This window comes from Lytechinus pictus, chromosome 11 (assembly GCF_037042905.1).
Source record: "Lytechinus pictus isolate F3 Inbred chromosome 11, Lp3.0, whole genome shotgun sequence".
In the NCBI taxonomy this organism is placed as follows: domain Eukaryota; kingdom Metazoa; phylum Echinodermata; class Echinoidea; order Temnopleuroida; family Toxopneustidae; genus Lytechinus; species Lytechinus pictus.
Window position 1 is genome coordinate 14,204,638 of NC_087255.1, and position 17,288 is coordinate 14,221,925.

The window sequence follows — 17,288 nt, forward strand, 5'->3', positions numbered from 1 at the left end:
GATCTGCTGTACAGTTCTGGAGACGTCTTTACCTATCCAAGATTGGTCTTTATAATATTCGTTAGAGGACACAGTCACACGAGACGATCTCATCATCCTCGACATCGAGGCGTCATCCATTAGGTAAGGAAGTTATGTAAAAATTGATATGATGATAATGATAATAACGATGATGATGATGATGATGATGATGATGAAGAGGATGATGAGGATGATGGTGATGATGACGATGATGATGGTGATGAGTATGATGATGAAGATGGTGATGGTGAGGATGATTAGGATGATGTTGATGATAGTGATGATCATGATGATCATAATGATGATGATGATAATGATGGTGATGATAATATAAAGTTTATGATGAGGATGAAGATGAGGAGGATGAGGATGATGATATAATGGAGTCCTGTTTCATAATCAGTAAAGCAACCATGGTTTATTTGCCAATATCGTAATTACCATTCAAAGACTAGTGTGATTGGCTGCTGATATTGCGAGCCCTGTTACCATGGTAGTTGCATTATAGAAAAAAAGTTAACATAATAAAAGGTTACCATTAAATTTTGATGCTAGGTGATATAGCATATTTTTGGAAACTTTTTGAAGATTATTCAATGTTGATCTAGGGTCCGAACGTATAAGTCCACATCTAAGGTTGATCCAAAATTTACAATGCGAGACTAATAATAGAAACATTTTTTCTAGCCTGTTCTCAATATTTTGGCACTTTTTAACATTACTTAACCAATAGCTAATCACTACTAATTGTAATATCGAGCTTAAGTTCATTAAGCTGGTTTCCTGAAAATTCCATTTGAGCATTAAGTTGAATAGTGTTAAATAAACATGTTCTTCAAAATGGATAATCTGCCATACATCATGTTACTCTTTATGGAACGGGCTTTGAAAGTTCTGTTACTTTGCCCGTCGTTGGGCATGTTTGAAGACATATAAGACAAATAAAACATGTATGTCTACTAATGTTTTCTGTTTTTATTTTTTCCATCAGCGCAAGAATTGACCTGATGTCGACAATGAATTATACCTCATTGAATACGATCATTGACTGCCGTATACGCATCAGAGCTATTGACTGGAAGTTGTAAATAGGCCTTATAGCTTACACATCACCATCCATGCGGCCTTGACATTGAAGAACGGAACAGGTTTTTATCAGGAGGTGATGGCGGGTCAGGTGGATAGGAGAATGTTGCTTGGAAAGCATCCGCATGAGTGTTATTTCGGTGAGGTGAGATCTGACGACATTTTTGACCGCCAGATTTGATTTACTTCTTGAGAGGATCCAGTTTTACCATGAGAACGATGTGGATGATAATGGACATAGATCGACGAATCTACCTTTGCGATACGGGGTTTGATGCTTTAAAGGTTCATCACCCGATGCTGTACGTCTTAAAATGCACAAGCAAAATGTTCGCTTTATGCACATGCTTCTTAGCCATAGCTTGATCGTCAAGCAAATGCTACCAGGCAGTTAGCAATTGCTTGAGCTTACTAGCAAAAGCATTTGTTGCTCATTGATTTGTATACGGAATCAAGCAAAAGCAATGGCTACATTTTCAGTTTTATACCTACGTATACAGTCACTGCCTGTCAATATGTCATGAACGCATGATCGTTATATATGTCTGGAAAGAATATTTTCTCCAAAATAATTTGCTATCACATTTACGTGGTATGTCTTCACGTTTGGATAATCAGTAGGTATTATTTGCATTGATGTTAATTTTCTATTTGCGCCAAAGTAAGGCATGACTGCAACAAATGAACCCCAGATGCCAATGATCGATGTAGTAATGATGAGTCAGGAAACATATTTGCAAGTCTACTTTTAATGAAATTAACTGGAGCATTCATACTTAAAGTGGTTTAGAAGCAATTTATAATGTAAATTATTGAAAAAAATTGAAATGGATTTTAATGCAACCCTTGTAGGATTATGACATTATTGACATCTGGGACCCGTCTTATAAAGAGTTACGATTGATCCGATCAACCAAGAATATGGGAATCCATCAATATATTTTTTTCTTTAGGAAATTTGCACAATGTCCTTTGAAAACAAAGAGAAGCAAAATGAATTTTCAAGAAAACTATGAATGTTTGAATATACATCATATCTAGAATATTTTGAATAAACATGTATTTTAGATCATGACGTTGCTGGCTTTCCAAAGATTTGGTTGATTGGATCGATCGTAACTCTTTGTCAGACACAGCCCAGGGGGCCATTTCATAAAGCTGTTCGTAGGTTAAGCAACTTAAATCACGACTGGTGATCCTTTCTTACCCGCTAAACCAACGCCAATGAATTATACCATTTACCAAAAGAAAGGATCACCAATCGTTTTTAATGTCGCTCTTTTACTTACGAACAGCTTTATGAAACACCTACGGCTACATGTACCAGTATTCATTCATTGCAGTCATGCCTTTACTTTGGCGCAAATCAAAATGTACATGTATGCCCCATTATCTAGAGTCTCGCCTGTATAGTAAAAGCAAGGCGCCACTTTTCTGACGGCTTGCTGACAACATTGAAAAAGGATAATTTTTTAACTGTCTTCATGACTTAAAAAATACACGGACATGTTTCATGAAACTTCGATATATGGATGATAAAGTGTCATCAGTCATTTGGCATGAGCTTCAGCCTTCAGGTCAAATTGTCAAAGCCTAACGTCAGCAGGGTCAATGAACTTTGACCATGTTTGCTATGAATATTATAAAAAAAATCGTTACCAAGCCTTGTTAGATTTAGATTTTTCAAGATCATTTTGAAAGATTAAGTCTCCACTCCATAAAAATTAAGTATAATTATCAAGTATAAGCAAATAGATAGTGTAGCATCAGGTCAGTAGATCAAGGTAATTTGGAGTTCAGTAAACCGGAATCAATTTAAAAAACTTAACCAAAGGCCAAGATTAAGGTATTTGAAAATATATATATTTCCACGGGCCGGATATATCCTTGTCACAAAGTCAACACTATTGCTATATGGAATTGCGTAATGCAGGCGAGAATTCCAGGGGCCTTCCATTAATTATGAAAACTTTTAAGAATTGTTATACCTCTGAAAGTTCTATTTTTTTTTATATAATTGTCCAAGACTTTGTTGTGATTTTCCTTCTTTTTTCTTAGTTTGTTTATCATGATTAATTTGGTCATAAAAATGAAATGGATGATGAATCAGTTAATGAATGATTATGATACTTATTCATTCATTCATCTATCCATTCATCCATCCTTTTATTCGTTCATTAATTCATTTATATATCCATCCATCCATCGTTCCATCCATTCATCCATCCATCGTATTTCATTATTATATCTATCCATTCATATACTGTATGGATGAACATAGATTGTGATGTTTTATTTCTTTTCTGATAGTGGTTTATGTTAAGAATGGGCAATGATTGCTTTCTTGGACTGATAGTTTTGTGGGTTTTTTTGTGTTTCCTTTTTAACATTATTTTATGTAGGCACTAATCATCTTCAGTCGCCTTGCAGTTTTTACACAATTATTTGTTCACAAATCAGGGGCAGAAGTGTAGAAAATTGTGTAGGCCATTTACCCTCTCCCCCCTTCTCGGATGCAAATTCAGATACAAAATAAGACTCTGTGATAATGCAAACATTTTAATTTGATCGCTTTGTTACGGACATAAATTTATGGACATTTTCCTGGAATCTGCTCATAATGAATTCGTCCAATAAAGTTGCCTTCATTACTTGTTCCTCCGGTCTCGTAATTATCAACTAATACTAACTATAAGGTCGTCAGACATAAGTTCTACTCAGAAAATATGCATAGAATTAAGAAAGTAAAAATATTTCATTGTTTGATTTCCATTGTTGTCTAGATGATATTTTGGCTGCATTTTAGAACTATTTTTAGTCTGCCTACACGCTTTACACTGTAAAAACACTGTTTAAAATTTTAAGCATGTGGTTTAAGCCTGTCACTCTAACAACTACTGTCAAACTATTTAAACAAGCTGTTTAAAAAGTCTAAACAATTACAAAAAAATTAAACAACTTTTTGTTAGAGTGACAGGCTTAAACAATATGCTATTTCTTTTACTGTGTATCATTAAATGAGTTGTGTCACAACCATAGGAAGTGATCAAATGGGACAGGGGGATGCTAACTCTTTGATTTTCAAATTTTGTTCAGCATACCATGGGAGAGTGTCACCCCCCCCCCCCCCATGAAGTCGCTGCCTCTGGTTGCATCTCCTTTTGGCTCCTTGTCTTTATTATTCTCGTAACGTTTCCATATAAAGCTTGTTCCTCGATTCCCCCTCCCTCTTCTGTTGTCTCTCTCCCTCCCCCTCTTTTGCCTCTCTTCCCTTCTCTCATTTCTATCTCCCTCTTTCTGCTGATCTCCTTTGCACATTAGCAAGGAAGATGATGATCTGCCTCTGAAGGGACTTGCACACTTGGTTCTGCGACCATTTGATTATAGTATACTTCGCAAACGATTTTAATTCTCGTAAATGGTTCAATGACTAATTGTGAAAGCCCCTTTATCCACACAATGTTTAAAAAAAGCCTTTGAGAAAAGAGTGAACTTGGTGAAATGCATCTTCACATTATTTAACCTGATTTAAAAACCACTCGGCTTGAGCAAAAGAATTGAACAAACTTTCAAATAAGCTAAGATCCAAATAATCTTCTGATGGAATGATGTTAGAAACATTTACTCAAATTTGTCCAATGAACAAGTATAACATTTTAGCACAGCCAAAGTGAAGTCATTTGTACTTTCTTTGTAAATTCCATAGATTCATGTAATACATTTCTTTAATGCATTGATGATTATTCATGGATATAAATTGAATGTGTACAAAATATAGAGCACATTGTTGGAAAATACTGTTCAAGTAAATTTAGAATATATGAAAATGTATACAATAAAAATATTTTCACTCTGTAAAGTTTATTCTTCTAAAATATGAAGAAAATATTTTTCAAGTGTCGAAATGACATTCTTGAAATTAATCTATAAGCTGAAAATATTGTGAATTTGCATTTCACCAATTTTACTATTGCAAATTGATTACCCACAAAATTACCATTTGAAAATATCTGCCGGCATGAATATTAATTAGGCTTATACAGTGCAAAAGGTTATCTAAATTGTGATGGTCATTGAAAACACAAATGAAACCCCCTGCTTTCTATTGATAGTAATTACCAAATGTTCAGTGACAAATCACACCATTAATGCCTAAATTAAAATTTCATATGAGCCTTGATTCATAAATATTGGAAAGTGATGGAAATTGCACTCAGAAAATGTCAGTCTTGAATTTCTTTGAAAAAACTGGAAGAGTACAATAAGACATAGGCCTTCTAATTTTAGTTTACCTTCTGCATATTGTACAAACTTAAACCTGGACGGTATTCTGAAAATCGCGTTATCGTTGCATTACCTTTTCTGTATTAAGTACCATAACTAGTTTTGAAATGGCTGCTTTAAAGGACAAGTCCACCCCAACAAAAAGTTGATTTGAAAAAAAGGAGAAAAATTCAACAAGCAAAACGCTGAAAGTTTCATCAAAATCGGGTGTAAAATAAGAAAGTTATGACATTTTAAAGTTTTGCTTAATTTCACAAAACAGTTATATGCACATCCTGGTCGGTGTGCAAATTGGCAGACTGATGACGTCACCCACTCACTATTTCTTTTGTATTTTATTATCTGAAATATGAAATATTATAATTTTCTCCTCCTTGTCAAGTGAATCAAAGTTTATTTTCTCCCTGAACATGTGTAATTACCATTATTTCAACAGTTTATGGTTAAGTTAAGTTGGTCCTTATTTTCAAATCTGTAAAATTTGAGATATTGTATTATTCAAACAATAAAAAACAAAAGAAATAGTGAGTGATGGACATCATCGACTCTCTCATTTGCATATCGCTGAGTTGTGCATTGAACTGTTTTGTGAAAATAAGCGAAACTTAAAAATGTCATAACTTTCTTATTTTACATCCGATTTCGATGAAATTTGCAGCGTTATGTTTGTTTGATTTTTCTCTATCGATTCAAATCAACAATTTTGTGGGGTGGACTTGACCTTTAAATATTTGCCTTTAATCAATATGAAAAAAGGGAAGTACATTGTGATTACCTATTTTAAGGAAAAGGTATAGAAATGTTATACATAATGACCAACTTAGAAGGAAAGAAAAACTTAGAGCCAATGACGCACTCACAGAGTTGTACAGATGACGCGATTTTCAGAATACAGGGCCCAGTTGCATAAAAGATAATACAAAATGGTGATATGGATCCTGATCAGATTATTGGCTGAAATCTATCAAATGACCAGTCAAATATTTTAGCCAACAGGAAAATTTTACTAATGACTGGTGCTACTAATGATAATGGTCTCTAATAAACTGCATATCACAAAATATTACTATTTTTCTATGCGCGAGGACAAAACACTCTTGACCGGCCATGGTGTTGGAATGATGGTTTATCAAATAAGGATCCATATCTCTATCTTATAAAACAAATAATACACATTTTGCTTGGGCATTAGAATAATTACACACACTACAGTTACCTTTGAAATGGTTTAAATGCCCCCGGCATGTTGCGTCCTCTCAAAAATTACCCAGTGTGTGTAACTATTTCTAATACCCTACATGATGTGCATTATTCATTATTTTTCGAGGGGGTAGGGGTGCCATACCCCCAAGGGCCCTGTTGCATTAAAATTAAATTACAGTCCTTTTGTCATCCAATGTTAACATATTAGTTACCATTGGATGGCAAAATAACAGTAATTTTATGCAAATGGGCCCTTGGGGATATGGCACCCCTACCCCCTCAAAAAATAACAAAAGTGGGGGGGGGGTGAATGAAAAAAAAAGGGGGGCAGGCAAGTCCGTTCTTGTGTACAAACACTCTATTGGCACAAATAAGCACAAGTGACAAGCAATTTTTCAAGGATATATGAATTTAATTTTTTTCAGAGAAAATATATTTAAAAAAAAAAGGACCAGCAGCCAAGAAGATTCACTCAAGTATACAGGATACCGTAGCAGCTGACCTCTTGCTTCAATGAGGCAAACCCTGACCCTCACATAATGGCCAGTAGCCTGAGCTGGGTCTCCTTGTCAAAAATCACACAATTAGTGATGTCACTACCAAGAGACCCATTTTTCAGTGTACAGAGAAGTTCACTTGATACTGTTGTGCATGGTATACAACTTGCCACAATGAAAGTGCTCTATCAATGATATGTTGTGTAGCCAACAGTATGCATAACAATGCATTGATGGGGCAACAGTTACTCTTTTTTGGAAGGGGGAGGGGGACTTGTATCTAAATTTTTGCCTCGAAAATAAATTTCTGTTAATCCCCCCATCTTTATTTACCCCCCATTCCTCTACCTTGCCATAAGTCTTTTTAATCACCCTTGAACAAAACTAAAACCTCATATCCTTTAATAATCTGCCCCCTCCCTTTCAACACAAATAGCAGTTAATCCACTGATTGTGCTCTCTTTGTATACCTCCCTGTACTATCCATCCAGGAAAGCATTCCATGAAAATTGTTGTGGGTGTTTTTCACCAAGGAATCCTTCCATCTGATTGGCTTAGAGCAAATTAGTGATAATCGCGAACAGAACTTGTCATGAAAAGCTCCCTGTATCTGCCCATTGTCAATCATTTCACATCCTTTCAACATTAACTATCCATGACTGACACCTGTGTTCCAATTTTCAATTTAATATTTTTGAGTAATAATATCATTTTCATATTTTTATTATGATTCAATTTATATCATCACATTAAAAAAATGTTCATTGGCTTTTTTATTTTTTGAGGGGGGGGGGGGCTTTTCTTTTCATAAGAGCAAATGGAATATCCTAGAAATATATTGCAAATAAATATACTCTTTTTCGGTACATGACGCAATTGCATTTCTATGAATTTCAATGAACTGCATTTTGAGCAAAATAGAAACCAAAAGGAGAAAATATTTATTTTTTCCCCCTGTCGAGCTAATTTATTCATTCACCATCATACATGAACCAAATGTTTGCTTGCATACTGTATCCCTCATGCCTCCATGAACTCTGAGTGATCAGGCGAGGCACCGACAATGAAAGATAGATCTAATAAGTTAGGACCTCAACATAGGCTTGTCCTGAGGGAGCACACTTCATATCCCACAATGGTTTATAATCCCCCATCAATCATTACAATACAGTGCATGAACCCTAGTAGTGAAGTGACATGTCAAATTTCAGAGAAAGCATCCAATAAAATTTCAAAAAAAATCTTTCCATGGATATAAGAAACCATTCCTTCAGCCGAATGATCATCAATAACAAATGACAACTCTCAAAGACAGCACTCAATAAAATTGCCTAAAGTTGTTCCAGACTGGATGGAAGAAACCACTTTAGCCAAAGGGTCGTGGAGTGTTGGAACAACCTACCAAAACGTGCAATGTCAAATCTGACAGACAGCACCCAACTACACTAGATTTCTTTAGCCAAAAGGACACTGTTGGAAAATCTACCAATTACTGCTCTACCCAAAGACTGGAAGATGGATGAATGAACAGCCTAGCATCACTTCATGTCAAGGTTCAGGACCTGGCTGAGAAACTTCTCTGACATGACCAGAGGAACCACAAGCAAAGACGAGGGAAATAATTCTATGATGGTTTGAAATTGGGCGTTGTATATGATCTTTGCAAAGAAAGTGAAAGACTTGCACGTTTCCATGAAAGAGTTTTAGATGGCACAAGATCAAAGGATAAGCAAATTAAATCATTGAGAGTGGCGGCCCTTCTCCAAAACTGGTAATGGTAGGCAGGTACATGCATAACTGTCCTTAACCCTATCTAGCCCATGGGAAGGGGTCTTTTTTTAGCCCCCCTGACATTTTTTTTGTGAAAAATCTGTAAAATGTATGCTATCATCTGTTACTGTGTGTATCACATTTGTAAACTATATGCAAGCCAGGATTAAGTCTGGTATGTGGCTGACTAAGAGTTAAGCCTAATATGTAGCCAAAAGATGTTATCGAATAAGTTCGACCTAAAGCAAAATACTGAGAAAAATATTTAAAATTCTGGTTCAACCCTAATAAGACGGGGGGGGGGGGGGGGCTATTTCAGCTGCTGTGCAAATTTCTTTGACCGCTTCGCTCATTGACTTTTTACCTTCTCAAGTCTCGCACAACTTTTGAGACCAAAATTGCGACCCCTGGGTATGTGGTTCCGAAATTATGCAACATTTTGTAAACTGTATGCAGACCCAAAATTGCCACAAATGTAAATTTGTGTATAAATCCATGCAAATAGTGTTTTTAGCCAAAATTCATAAATGTATCATTATTTTCCTTTTACTGAGTAAAATCAATCAATTTTATCTTGTATATGGTCAAAATAAAGTACCTGATAATTTCCATTAAATAACAATAAAAAAAGAGAGATACATAAGAAAATAAATGTGACGTTGAAACTAAAGTTTATGAAGGTATATTTGATCAGATTTCTATAAAGAGTCTAAATTTAAAAAATAGCATTTTAGGGGCTTTATTTACTTAATTAGAGCAAACTTTTTATTTCGTGCTGGGGGAGGGCTAAAAAGCCCCCCCCCCCCCCCCCTGGCTGTGCAATTTCAAATAGCCTGGGCTATATAGGGTTAAACACAGTAACTTCCCCTCACTTTAAGGGATTAAATTTTTGAATACCTGAATGTGATGAAGTTTCCTCTACACGGGAAATCTATTCGAAATTCTTTCTAAAGAGTGTTTCCTTCTGGACACAGAAAATGAATGCTGACAAAGACTTCAAGAATCTTCCTTAATAGAATTCAAACAAGTGCATTGTGGTTTAATAAGTAGAGTCACAGACTTAGCCAAAAAATGTATTAGATGAATGTAGCTTCCCTTTTGGTGACAATATCAGCATGCATGAAGAGCAAAAAATGGTCTTTACTGACTCTGACTCTAAAATACCAAGACTTCACATTGCCTTCATTTCATCAGAGTCAAATAAATCCGGGGGAATCCAATAAACACAGGAAAATATCAAATGGCTGGAAAAGACACAAATGACAAACTGGAACTAGATCCACTCAGAATTCATCTAATGCCACCTCAAAAAGGCCAACACTCTCACAAGATATCAGCATTTGCAAGTCCAAGAAGTGTGCGACTTGCATGAGGTTTTAAAGAGCTCTGGATATCATGCGCCAGCTGAAAGGAACACCATTCCTTGTGGTCAGACAGTAATTGAAGATTATTGCAACAACCAGATTCCAAACACCAAATATAAAGATGCCACATGCAACTTAACCCTAAATCTCCCGGGGTATTTTGATTCTTGTCATTAAGATCTCGGCCGCCGATCGCGCAAGCGACGCAAAAATTTGCACGCTGGTAGTGTGTGATGTAATCTACAAGGCTGTATGGTAAAATTTTCCAAAATAATGAGATTTTATTTTATATGAATTAATTATGCTAATTTATGCATAAATCATACTTTTTGCTCTAATTCACTAAATAAAGCTCCTAGAATGCTAATTTTTGGTAAAAATATTCTTTGAAGCATTCTTAATAATCGCAATTAAAAAAAACTTCGGTTTGGAAATCAATTTCTTATGTATTTTATTGTTTTATGAATTTCTTATGTATTTCTTTGTTTTTTAACTTTTTGTTTTTTATTGTTTTTTCAATGGAAATCGTTCCAGACTTAATTCTGATCATAAACAAGGCAAAATTAATTAAGTTTAATCAGTAAAAGTAGAAATAATGATACATTTATGAATTTTGGCTAAATACACAATTTGCATTGGATTTGTACATGAAATCACGTTTTTGAGCAATTTTGGGTCTGACATGCACTTATATAATGTTGCGTAATGTCGTAACCGGGCGTCACAAATTTGGTCTCAAAATTTGCGCGAGACTTGAAAGTAAAAAGTCAGTGAGCGGCGAGGTCAAAAAATTTCGCGCAGCAGATATATCGCGAAAATTGTCTCCCCCCCCCCGGGAGAATTAGGGTTAAACAAATTTCTGGAAGTCAGCAGCACTCTCTTCAAACATACGTTGCCAGTTCCTCTCTCTTCTCTTTGTGCAGAACAAATGGTTAGCTGTGTCAAGTTGGAGTGCAAACCAGTTTTTGATTGATCTTGATCAATGCCACCAAGCTCCAAAGCCATATTGGCTAAACTCCATCAATATTTTTTAATTTCAATATGGGTCAACTTGAAACACTACACTGGCAAGGCTCTAGAAATCAAAATTTGACATTGCACTTCTAAAACAGAATTCCAGACTTACATATATTGCTCTGATTGAAGGAGACATTTTTTATTTACACATTGTGGAAAAACCATTGAAGTGCATTACCCTCCTAAAAAATGGGTGAAAAATGTATACCCGAGCTTAGATTTGGGCAGACAAACCTATTTTGAAAATCCAACTTGATCATCACATATCTTAACATTCGTGCAGTCCACATTATCTCTTCACATTCAGTGAATACATGAAGGACACACACTAGCACAACATGAGGTTCATGTAGGTACATGGTGAAATGACCGCGATAAAGTTTGAAATATCAATTCACATAAGTCTGAACCAGAAATAACACATACAGAAAAGGAATATAAATATATTGCAAAATAATTCACATTGCTCTATCAGATTATAAAAAAATAAGATCAAAGTTTTCATTTCATATAATTTTTTTATAAAAATTGTTTATCTAGCTTTTAGCACATTAAATCAGTCATGGCAAATATCATGTTGCAACAATGTGAAACAAAGATTCAGTTGGAGCAGCAGCTACACCAGATAGTACAGGGAGGCATATAAAGAGAGACTATCATCAATGGATTGACATATACCCAACAAAAGGATACAGGGATGGGAAGATATAACGGTAGAGGTAAAAGAGAAGGGATTACAGTCGTTACAAGAAGAGAGAGAGAAAATCCTGATATGGGGAAAATTGCTGCTCAATATTTCACAAAGGTTATTGCCCTTGGTATAGAAATTACTGGGAAACCGATTGCATTGTCTTGCATACTCTAGGCTACACAAAATATCCTTGAAATCATTATTAAAGCACTTACATTGTGGTATACCATGCACAACAGTGTCCTTTTCTGCACACTGAAAAATAGATCTCTCAGTAGTGATGTCGCTATTTGTGTGATTCTGGCAGGAAGATCCCAGCTCAAACCAGACAGGAAGCCATGTTTGTAAGATTCAGGGCCTACCACCATCAATTGAGGTCAAATGCTTTGGTCCTGCAACTTAAATGAATCTTCCGGGCTGCTGGTCTTACATTCTGGGGTTTTTTCAACAAAAAATAAAAAGAAACATGAATAAAAAGCAAGTATATAGTACAGACAAGCAAACATTATAGGGCAGGTCCAAGCTATCATACATGTGACATAAGAGACAAATCAAAGAAGTGTTTCACAAAACATTTGAGTGTGACCAAAAAAATCACTCTAAATTTTCATTTGCATGTGGAAAATGATGGATCATCATATTGATTGGATCTCCCTTAGAAGACACACTTTACTGTGTCTGAATCGATGAGACTGCACATTATAAACATTAACACTTGGGCATGACTTTCAGTCAGATTTATCTATTCGTGAAACAGTTCCAATAATTATTTTGCTAGATTCATAAACTTTTCAAAAATCTAACACCAGGACTATATACTCTAGATATATCTAAACAAAAAGAAAAATCACATCACTAGCACCATATCTTAAATCGACTCCTGAAAATTTGTAATGAAATAGATGGATTCATGATCTTTGTCACTCATATGCAAGAGGTACGTTTGAAGTTGAATTTTCGAATGGTTATTCATTTTTACATTTAGACAGGATATTTTCAGACCTGCCAACCTTCTACATTTGAATTTGCCAGCGCCATAATGAGGCCGCAATGAATGCAAGGAATGCTCCCCAGGGAGTGGAAATTGTGCACTTTTCGTGCAGGATTGAAATGAATCCAATGACCAAGGTAATAATATGCTGTAAAGCACTTTGAGCCATTCTGGAAGGCGCTATATAAAAATTGGCTATAACCATTATTACAACAAAAAATGTATTCTTAGAAGGGGGAAAAATATATTTTTCTGACAAAAAAAAAAAAAAGTATTTCTAAATATCTGTCTCAACGTAATAATCGCCAGCCTGCTGTAGTGAGATCGGTGGAAAAACATGTGAAATGACTTGAAAACTTGAAAATTCACCATTTAAAAAATGTACTCGTAGGCAAGAATTTACTTAATCTTTTCATGCAAAAAGTTGCTGGCGCGACAGTGATTTTTGCCGGTCTGGGACCGTTGAACCGGCGCTAGTGTCACGCTGTGTATGATACATACTACATGATCGGAAATAAAAAGAAAATTATTGGCATATTCGTAGCAAAAAAGAGGAACATATACTCTAAAAAGGAAACGGTTGGCATGTCTGTATTTTGGGGTACCAAATGACCTCTGTGACTTTTGATCAGAGTCACCTTTTTCATCTCGCAAATCTTTAGACCAATTTAGTTTTTAATCTGATATTTTTTCCAAAGATATTCTTTCCAAAACATGTGTTATCCTGCAATAAAGTATACTTGGGTGTTTATCGTTGTTGTTTTTAATTATGTTAATGACATAATTGAATCCTTTGAAAAAATCAAATTTCATCATCTATGTAGGGAATGTAGATGATACAATGTTTTGTTAAATTGGAAATACAAAAGGACTGAACTAACCAATAACAAACTTTGCTATTCCTGCATTTAAAATAGCCTTATTCTCTAATTTAGAAGTTGAAATTAAAAAATTCATATCATAAAGTCTTCTTTTGTGATAATTTACAAAACTGGACAAAAGTTAACATCGTCACGGTAATATTCATGGAAAATAACTTAATATAATGATGATAATAATAATGTAATATTTCACCCAGGGTAGCCAATGATAAAGGTATTGTGCACAGAATTTTTGGGGGGATGTGTTAAAGAAGAATGCAAGTCATGAACCATGGGGAAGCAAGTCTTGCTCGGCTCAGCTTCAATTAGGTTCGATACGATAATAATCTATGCTGAGTGGCATTACATATTGCCCTGCATTTCAAATTTCACGCTATAAGTCAATCAAACTGCCACCCCAAAGCCAACAATGAGATGCCCTAAATGAATTTTGAGATTTTTATTGAGTTAGAAAAAGCACATCCTGGGTTTTCAAATGAGATAAGAATTGTAACTATTCACAATTGATAAACAATAACATACACAAAAACTTCACTGAACGCAGAAAAACTAAGCGAGAGCTTCAAAAAACGAAGAGAAAACAACATTAAAAAATTTGGAGTTCACTCAAGCATGAGATGTGGAACTTTCAAGCAGTCTGCAAACCTTGTGTTAAAGTAACTCTTATATAATTTTTTTTCTATTCAACTTTTCCAAATTACAATCTTTGATAGAATGAAGAATTACCCTTTAAAATAAGCTATTTTTGTTTTCATTTTGAGCATTTTGAGGATCAAACTGACTACATGTATCTACAGAGAACCTTCCGTGGCAACTTATTGGTTTGGGGGTGGCTGGCCAAATAGGAAAAAGCAATTACAAGTAGAATCTGACACAAGCCTAAAGGGGTATTATTAGTGTCGGTGTGTCTAGAAGGGTCTGGAAGAAGGATAAGATTTAAGGCTGACCAGCCAGCCAAGCCATCCAGAAGCAAACTAAATTTTTACTTTGAACACACATCGAGGTTCCCAGCTTTTCAAGAAAACAAATTTCCCTGATGAAGTTTAAAAATCCCGATATTTATTTAAACCCATTCCAAGTTTCGCGCGTTTTCTACGTTGTTGCAGTGAATTACAGGTATTTTCAGTATAAAAATAATCATGTAAACCTACTTAGTACCACCATAACCAGTCATTCGATGGATGTTGTTTTGATATGTAACAAAATATAACAGATTCTGACTGACTACTGTGCTTTTGACTTTTGGGCTGATCATAAGTCCCTGATTTTTCCTTCGTTTGAGGCATATTTCCCTGATTTGAGGTATTTTCAAAATCGAATTCCCTGATTTTCCCCTGACTGGAAAAAAGTAAAATAATTTCCCGATTTCCTGGATGGGTTGGAAACCCTGCATATGCGTGATACAAGAGGTTTGGAATCAAGAGTCTGGGCCGAAGGATGAACGACCCTGGGTTGGGTTGAATTCACGCTTTCTGAGTTTTTATGTCATTAATCCAACAGACTCGCATTACAGTATCATTATTGCGTGTAAACAAGCCTTTCACAAATTGCTTATGATTCGATTTCCCCATGGTTTGGGACTTGCGTTCCCCTTTAAATTCTACGACAAGTAGATCCAGGGTAAAAAAACCAGAGGTAAAACTCATTAGGGAAAAACTCTGGAAAACCTTTGGGTCCACTTTTGCAGAATATTCAACACAAAGTATTACAATTACTGACTTCATGCAAACCGAGTTAACTCCACAAAAACCTACTAGTCCTAATTACCACACCATACTGTTTATAAACCTCACAATGTGTGCAAATCATTCCCAACCTTATGCACAAAGTATTTTTTACTACTAGTAACCATGACCTTCTTAGTAATCATCTACATGTATTTTAAAAACAACTGTTAAAGATAATTCAGATACTTTTGGATGAAAGCAAGAAGTGAGGGACAGTAATTTTCTGTTGACTGGTAAATCAAAACAGAAAATCTGTTTTGTTTCTATACTTTCTTTGTGAGAATTCATTGCAAAATGGTTCACGTTTGTTCCGTGTAAATTTTCTTTTATGACAAAGCAGAATTTCATTTTAGACCGAGTTTGAAGCAGAATAAAAGGTTTTCAGAAACGGAAGAATAATTTTTTTCAACAGAAAATTACTGTTCAGAAATAATAGCTTGGACCTGCCCCTTTGAGCTACACACAAGTCATAAAAACATATACAAGATGGGCTCATGAAAATGTAGGAAATCGCCCCCTGAAATTCCAAAATTTGAACGCTTTAGAGCAACAATTTTTTCTAAAGTTGCCCCAAGATGTGTCACATACAATTTTTAGATTGTTTTGAAAATCTATTTCTACATAGAGCGGAATATATATTGAGAAAAGCAAAACTGCTTGAAGTAGACTTTGAAAATAAATGATTAGCCCCAAACTTCAGCAATCGCCCCCCAATGCAGGAAAAGTGCCCCTAGAAATAAACATTATTTCCTAACTTGGTTAAAGAGTAGCGAATGTATATGAAGTCTTTTTAACCTGACACTTGGTTCATTCAATTTGATTTTCAAGGTGCAAATATCCCATATAAAGTAGATAATTAGTGGAACACCAAAATAAGTGTTTATAATGTCTGGTGTCAAAGTGCCAGTCCCCGGTAAGTCATCTATCTCTCTTAGATAAGAAAAAGAAGAATTTATGAAAAGGTTCCATTGTTATATGTTTCAAAGGATATAACAATAGGTCTTTCAATGCAGGTGGATTATACATCACATCTATGTAGATACCAACAAGTGATCACACCAGACATTCCATGTAGATGAAGATTCAAGATTGGTACCATCTATGTCCTTGTCTCAGGGAGACTACCAGTATCTCTCATTTATGCTTGGAAGATGGTTAGCATCTGAAAGGGGGTGTGTCCATGTTGTACACTGAGTGACATGCCTGTGGGTGCAAAGTGAAATATCAACATGTTATTCAAGTTTTCTAACAAAATTTCATTTTCAAAAACATTCATCGCAAGGTGACAAACGTATATACATAAGAAAACATCAAAAGTTTGCAAAGGGACAAATGTAGTTACAGGTAGACTACACTCAAACACTTGATTGTCAAGTCCAAAACTGTTGATTTAAATAAATAGAGAAAAATCCAACTAGCATAACGCTGAAAATTTCATCAAAATCGGATGTAAAATAAGAAAGTTATGACATTTTAAAGTTTTACTTATTTTTCACAAAACAGTGATATGCACAAGTCAGTGACTTGCAAATGAGACAGTCGATGATGTCACTCACTCACTATTTCTTTTGTTTTTTTATTGTTTGAACTATACAATATTTCATTTTTTACAGATTTGACAATAATGACCAACTTGACTGAACCATATAGTATTAAACAATGCTAATTCCACATGTTCAAGAGGAATTAATTGTTGTCTCACTTGACTTTGAGGAGAAAATCAGAATAGTTCACATTTCATATAATAAAATACGAA

The 17,288-nt window shown here is 35.1% G+C and overlaps 1 long non-coding RNA gene across 3 annotated transcripts in view; it reads right to left on the reverse strand.

Annotated features, from left to right (window-relative positions):
- Window positions 1–7,037: 7,037 nt before the first annotated feature.
- LOC135156007 (uncharacterized) overlaps window positions 7,038–17,288 on the reverse strand; it is a 32,326-nt gene continuing 22,075 nt past the window's right edge. For all 3 annotated transcript variants that reach the window (XR_010295137.1, XR_010295138.1, XR_010295136.1), the window contains one exon: window positions 7,038–16,735. This is a non-coding gene — a long non-coding RNA (uncharacterized LOC135156007). The remainder of the gene's footprint in view (window positions 16,736–17,288) is intronic.